Below are 8105 nucleotides of genomic sequence, written 5' to 3' on the forward strand. Positions count from 1 at the left end.
TGTTAAGTATATGGCTTTAAGCTAACATTTTGGTATGGGGGTTAAGTTTGCATGTAAACATTTGTTTGTTCAGAACAAATCAAATATCCAAAATATATATATACCAAATTTTTTCTGACCGGACAGCCAGAAAACATGATTGTTCGTGTATTGAAAGGCTTTATTGCAAAATTTTACAATTCGTTTGTAAGGGCTTCGCTGAGATTCTTTTTGCGACCTCTAAAACAACCGAATGTAAATAGTGAAAGGGATCAGCTTGACAAAGCGATACAAAAGGTGTTCTTACTCAAAGGAAACTTGATGAGAGAGATGAACCAGAAGAAAATAGAAAAAAGTTAACGAAGTTTGAATAAATTAAGACTTGGTGATGTAATGGTAGGCAAACTAGGCCTTAGGCCTGCAAGTTAGAAGATGTTAAAACTATTGGCTGAATAATGACTTATTTTCGCTGTAGGTTCGTATGTTGTATGTTTAGACCCCCTCCCCCCCCCCCCCCCCCCCCCCCCCCAAAAAAAAACCATTACATTAGTTTGATTTTGTTTTGTATGAGTTTTACAAGGAAAGACTCTTTTCCTTCTCCTTCTCGTGTTCCTGGTCCTGGCTGACGTTGTCACTCTGGGCATCGTCAACATTCGTAGTCTTCAAAAATGAATCGGAACCGGTTGAAGAAGAATTCTGCGCATCTTGGCTGGAAGCTGCTTGTTCTAAAACAGATTTTAACCATCTAATTTACCCTCCCCCACCCCGTTTATGCCCCCCCCCCCCCCCTACAATTCATAAGTCGTTTTAGAGCCACGTACGTTACTATGTGAGGAAATATCCAGGTGGGGGTGGTTAATATGCAACTATTAGTAGGTTTCGTTTTTGATAATCAGTTCTTCTGGTCAAAATATAATAAAAATTCCTTGTTATAGTAAAGAGTTTTTGGTAAGTTTTTCAAATAAAAGATGTGAAAAACTATTTGAAACTTTAGAAAAAATCGGCTGTTTTCAGCGCGTTTCTTACATAATTTCAGCGTTCTTCAGCGGAAATTTATGTAAGAATTCTCAGCTAAAACTTTGCAATATTCAACAAAAATCTGCTTATTTCTCAAATTATTCATCAGAAATTGCCTCGACCAGGGTAGAAATTTAAAATTTATTATTTCAGGCCTTAAGCACAGCAGATAAAGATATTATTACTTACTTTTGCCCATTTTTGTCAATTAAAAGACAATGTCGTTGATTTGTAACTATCAGAGACAGGAAATGGAAACAATTCAGTGTTGGTATTTTTAAACAGTGCTATTTTAATTCTGTTTTTCTGTAGCTTGGCAACTTTGATTTACAGCAAATCAGTTTTAATTGTGTGACTTCAGGCTACTTTTTCACTACATAACTATATACAAATAAGCACTCACATTTTTGGTTGCAAGGCATTATGTATATAAATTGAGATAAATTTTAAAACACTAGCCGTGTTATCATATATCAGTTAGCCTGTGATACAATAAACAATTGTTCACAATTTCCTACCACTGAAACTTGTGAAAAAGTATACTTAATTTGATTCCAGCCTTTTTAGAGTAGAAACCTTTGCAGCCGGATCATTCAAGAAAACCTCGATGGAAAAATGTCAAAGTTCAAAAATGTTTCAACCGGTGACTGCTCTGCAACTTCAAATTTAACATAGTGTAAATTTCGAGGAAAATGTGGTGAACTCTTTGTTTTCCATGCCGTACCCAAATTCGAGTCACTTGATCTAAGTTGGCCTGTTTGTTAAAGGTACTTACAGTGTTCTGTTGACTTTGAACCAGTATCTTGAGTGCCTTAGATGCCCGAATTGGTCCTGGTCGAGACTACCCCGCGCGCGCAGCATCGCAAAATTGCATAAATGGAATTTTGGACACCTTTTTGCTGGGGATCAGTCATTGATGAGCTATAAACATATACTTTACCCTTGTACACCTTGAGGCTTATAAAAGAACCCAAGTATGGTCCGCCTATGAGTTACGTTGCGACCAGTGAGTTAAATATCTAACCGTAAAAAACTCATCGAAATTAAACACAAAAATCTCATATTTATACATATTTTCTAAAAAAAATAAATACTCAAACAAAAATTAAACAAAAGAAGACACTTTTTCTACATCCTAGGGAAGAAACCCATAAACAGAAAAATGTAATCCCTCATCTCAGCCGAAATTGCATACACCGCGGAAGATATATTCTCTTTTCAACGAAAGGACTTACACTCAGAAGTTGAAAAACGAATTTGTATATTTTAAATGCCAATAATTCAAGATCTTTCCCTTTTAGTTTGTACAGCTTGACAATTAGAACCCCCAAAAATAATACAAGAACTACAACCTTTTCCAAATCTATAATAAAACTTGACAAGTTGCTAGAACAATTGTATCATACATGATAGATATTTTGCGCTATATACTTACAATTGCAACAATACTATCTATACGCTACCCTATAAATGGCCGCAACAACCCTCTAATATAGGATACACTATTTTGCGGTCTGACAAACAGTCTTTTTGAACTACTAAAGGAACTATAGCTGTTGTTCCTGGTGACAAATCGTGCGGTAAGTTTTTGAGGAGGAAAAAATTTTTCTCTCAATTTTGTCGGAGGAACCACAGGTTGTTAAAAATTTCTCGATTTGTGGGGAAAAAAGTTTTAGTCAATTTTGTGCGGTGAGAAAAACTTTTGAAATTTTTGCCATAATTCTTTGGTGGGCAAAATTTATGATATATCCAGTTATTTTGTGCGGGGGATAAAAACTTGTTTGAATTTTACAGTTTCTGGAATTATTGAAAAAGTAGTAAAAATTTTGCAATTTCTGGGTGTCCATAAAGTTGATTTTAAATCTTAAGAAATCTTAAACTCTTTTTCAGTCAAAAAGACTATTCATGGGTTTTTAAGAGACATATAATGACTTACTTTTTCCTTATTTTAATTTCAGATAAGTTTTATGTAATACATTGACATTAAAACGCAATTGAGTAAAATTTTGGTGGTTTTGATCCAACATCTGGTTTTAATTTGATAGTTTTATTGACCAAATTTTATCCCAGATTACTGATTGTGGGAAGATTAGAAAATGAATAAAACTTAAGTGCAGGGCTCCAGATTGAGAATTATTGCGTTTGGTATGAAATTTGCAGCGTTAGAGGTGAAAAGAGTGCAACTTTGCATAGAATAAGGAAGAATTATTCGTATGAAGTGAACTAAAATTGATTGCTGAAAGCTATATGAAATGTTCCAAGAAAATACTGAAAAAGTGTTTGAAAGTGTGCGGTAAAGCAACTCATTTACCAATTTTAAATCATAGGAAAGATGAAATCGAGTAAAAATTTGTGTATTTTTAGAGTAAAAAAAGCAATTCCTTTATGCACAAAACACTTTGCATTGTGAATGGCAATTATTTGCAAGTGTTGGCCGGTAAATTGTGTAACACAAGGTGTTTGGGGGATAATGCAATTGTGATCTTGTAATATAGTGTAAAACATGGGGAAAATTATGAATTATGACAAAATTTTAACGGTAAAAACTGATGCCCGAATAAGCCTTACCGCGTAAATTAGGCAAATTGATAGAATGCGCCATCTTTTTTCTGTATATACTAACAAAACTAACTTCATTTCATTTTCTGAAGGAAATTCTATTTTTTTCCTTACTTTAATGAACAATTTTCCTGTTCTGCTTTTGTTTTCCTATTAGCTTTATAGAACTAACAATAAAAAAGCTGTATGTCTACAGTGTTCGTCTATTTTTATGTAATATGGATTCATTTTGCCAACCTCTGCTGGGTTGAAAGCAGGCTGAACATTAATTTTATACTGGTGCATGTGACAATATATGTTTTTGGTTTTTTGTATCGCAAGTTTTGGTCTTGGCGTTGGCGATAGGTTGGCCGAGTTCTAAGAATTATTATATCTAATAGATGGGCCAACATGTGTTTTTTATTACCATAAGCAATTCAGTGAAGTCGTTTCAGCTTCTCTGATTGGTCATTCGATTTTAAGCTTTATAACCGTCTTGCACTTATTTCAACACGTATTGTTTTATTATCAAAGAAAATGTGTGGTCACAGATTTGAGTTTGTGTTTAAAAAAAGTAGTATGTCGTTGTCTCAAGATTATTTTGGTTTCTATTACAATATAGCGCAATCTGAAAAACGGTATATAGTCGCCTGTGTGAAATTATATGATAAGACAGGAACTTATATATCGCTTAAATTTTTCAAAAAAAAAACGGAGACAACGACTTTCGTTTCAACCAATAACCCAATCTCTCTGTCCACGAATTGGAGCGAAAGGGAGAAAATATTGATGCTATCAGAAGAAAAAAATCTTTCAAGGTTTGCGAATGAGCAGAGCAGCTCTGGCAAAATGAAGTTCCAGATGAGAAACCAATAGTCAGATTCGTAGCTGCAGATTCAAAAAATCAAAAAAAAAACTCGGAGAGTGATAAAGAGACTTAAATAGCCAATGAACTTTTGCAATAGTTAGCCTCAACGTGATTCTAATTCTTAAGAAAACTTCGCATACAGCCAGCTGAGAAATACAGATCATTGCAAATTTCAACAATTTCCTACCCATGTCATTGCTGCTGTTGATCAACTACTGCACTTTTTCAATGATACTTCTTCTAAACCATATAAACTTCCATGTCTCTTCACTTGTTTTCAACCCCTCATTCGTGGGTTTTTTCACAAATTGCATAATGGCGAAGTAATGGAAAAATCTTAAGAGGCAGTCAGTTTCAACCACCAGCACAATCTAACTGTTTCAAATTCCAAGAAAGAATTACCAAATGTCAAAATGATAATGACACATGAGGTTCAATCTCGAACTGACTTTTTGCCAAATTGTACAATTGATAGATTTCATAGTATTTATAATGGTGGTTTGTAAGTTGAGCATTCCAAAATACTTGACATATTAAATAGTGGCTATGGTAGTTTGCATGTTGATAATAGTTTGATTTTGATAAAATTTGATATGGAAACGAAACTTTTTATACAACAATTCTCTTGTTTTGTTGTCTTTTAACAAAAAATTTAGCAGTAGAAAATTTAATAAAAATAAAAAAGTATTAGAGCATGTGATTAGCAGAGCGCAGCAAATAATTATTGTTCATATTTAACATCAAAGGATATTCGTAACCAAACATCACATGCGCAATAGGAATGCCAAAAACTCCAGAGCGTTTTGAGTTTTGATTTTGAATTGGCCTATGTTTGACTGTTTGAGTTACTTCATTGTAAATTTTTACCAAATGGCAATAAAATAACTGATAGTTTTGTAAGGGGGATTCCAAGCGGATCTGCCAAAAAAATTTTGTTTTCGTGGGACAAAAGAACCATCCAATGACTTCCTGCATGTTGCAATGGTGAAGCAAGGACTATGATGAATCCTGCGCCAGTTAACTTTAAGAACTTGTCTGCTGCAAAAACTCCATAAAAAATATTTCAAATGAATACATTTTCCCAAAAGATAGCGTTTTTCATCACTATTCATCTCTGGGGTAGGTTACATCTTTTTTCCCGAAATAAGATAAAATGTTGAGCTTCTTTCACCCAGAAATAGAATTTCTACAATGGCTACCAATGCTTCGTCAAATGTAAGTTGAACTGAAATTGAGCAATATGTATGTTCTGGATGGATAGAATCTTTAGAAGCCTTTTGCGTTGAAGTTAAGTCAAAAGCTGAAACAAAGTGATTGAGATAGTTGTCCAGAGTTATGACTTGCCCACTTTTGTCAGGGAAATCTAAGACTTCCTGAGTATTGATGTAAATGCAATGGTTAAATTTGTTGAGACCGGAGTTCCAACATTAGTTTGACCATTTCTATGAACAACAGTTTGGCTCAAACTAATTTTCTGGTAGTGAAAACGGTTATCGCAATTAGTTCCGAGGTATACTTGATTTGTGAACATTGCAATTACCATACGTCTGAATGGTTCTTTCGAAAAAATATCCTCATGGCTCCAACTTCCTTTTGCAATTTTAGCAAAAAAAGTTCGTGGCAACACTTCTGTATATGGATACACTGCAGGTCTTTTTAGCAGAGTTTTCTCAATTGCCGTCAAAACGTGATACGCTACTGTTATTTATTTAACGCAGAGATTAGTTTCACTTTTTTTAAATTTTTAATGTTTGTTGGACTCAAAAATCACAACAAAATTGTTCTTAGACCTTCTTAATGAAATTTGCAATTTGACACCACTACACAAAGTAAGTGTTTATCACAAGTTAAAATGTCACTCGCCGGCTTTCCGATAAAATAGTTTCTCTGAGAGTCAGCTACAAGAATTCTTCTGGCCACTACATTGTCCGCGCGACCGCCGGTGCCGTCAATTTTAGCTGGCTCGTCCTCGTAATAAAATCCCTGACAAATCAGCAATGTCTTTTCTGCAGTTTTTATTGACAAAATTTCCGTTTCAAGATTGCTTTGTGCGCATAGTTTTCGTTTGTGTCGGAAACTTTAACACCATGGATAGATACAGTGCATTCTGAAAATAAAGAAGGTAGTGCGTTTTTGCTTAGGTTGGTGCGTGTGTATTTGCAGCGTCAGCGCCTGCCCTCTTATCGCCGTCATTGTTTCGGGAGATTTTACATTTGATTTCAAGGAGATCTTTTTCTAAGTCTAGGAAACTGTTCCTGTCACCCAAAATTTTGAACATAAGCACTGGACCGTTCGGGCAAAATGAGTAAAACCATTGTCAAAATTTATAAGCAGAGGCTGTTTATCGAACAAATCAAGTGTGGTGTGTGTTGCCTCTGCGGGCAGTAAAGAAGTAATCATTTTGAATATTAGAAAAGAAATTTTACCGACTTCTTGTCAAAAGCTTCTTCTTACGGATGCCTTGACTTCCACTGTTGCTTTCAATTTACGCTTTCTTCTTGCTTTTGATTCGCCCACTTGTTTCCTTACAGTTTTTTGCACACTCAATTTTTTGCGAGTTTGGATTCTTTTCTTTCTGACTATCTTAAATGGCTCAGGAGCTGCCTGGACAATTAGTTAACGTCCAATCTTTTTGGCTACAGACCACAAAATTTTACTGGCAATTGGCATTGCAGCCTCAAAAAGCACTGCCTCGTTGGCAAAATTGTCCTTAAAAGTACGGTGAAACTGATTGTTGGTGATAGTAGGCTTCCATCTAATCAATTTTTGTTCAATCATAGAGTCAAAATAACTTTCCTTGTTTCAGCGAATGGAACCAATTGTCCGGTTTCTGTCCGCAATTGATATTCTATTGACTGGAATTTTTCGCTGTTAACTTTTTAGTATTCAAAGTTGCTGACAACAATTCTGTGTGTTGGCTCTATTTGGCATGGACTACAGTTTTTTAGTCGTTGATTTGAATCACTGACACAAACAGGAGCAGCTTTAGTATCACCTACGTTTTGACATTTGATTATGTTAACGTAAAAAAATCAGTTGCTTCCCTGCAGACTAGTTGAAAGGATAATCACCGACAAAAGTTATTTTCTTCGTCATCTGCCATGATCGGATTTTCAAAAGTGTCCAACATCTTGTATCCAATATGATAACCAAACCCATCATGAATACCAATGAAAAATTTAAGTCTTAAAATTTTGATGTCCCGAGAAGTATTTCCTTTATTTTTACAAAAAAGAGGAACAAAACTCCATTGATATTGTTATTTTGATAGTAAAAAAGAGATAAACCGGAAGCTGCTTGTATGTATTTCAGAAGATGGTCAAGGTTTTCATAAGAATCAACTATCTATGGCCTGGAGACAGCATCATAGTGATAATTTTTCTCAAAAATCTTAAGGCCTTCAGAAGAAAATATGTTTAAATTGTTTTTGTTCTCTTGATATACTTTTGCCGGGAATACAATTACGCTTATTGCAACTCGCCAAACCCCTTCTAAATTTATTTCTTCATTAAAAAAAATTTTGAATGAGGACAATGTGTTTTGAGGAAAAAAAGTTCTTAGAGGCAAATGAAACTAAGTGAACCGTGACTTCAGTCATGATTTGTTATTTCACTATCATTGTTTCTTTGTTTGACCAGTTCTAGTTCATAAACTTTTCTTTTGACTGGTTCCTGAGATGCTTCAAAAAGACTATAAGTAGGGG

Source organism: Convolutriloba macropyga, chromosome 7 (assembly GCF_964194025.1).
Source record: "Convolutriloba macropyga chromosome 7, txConMacr16.3, whole genome shotgun sequence".
In the NCBI taxonomy this organism is placed as follows: domain Eukaryota; kingdom Metazoa; phylum Xenacoelomorpha; order Acoela; family Convolutidae; genus Convolutriloba; species Convolutriloba macropyga.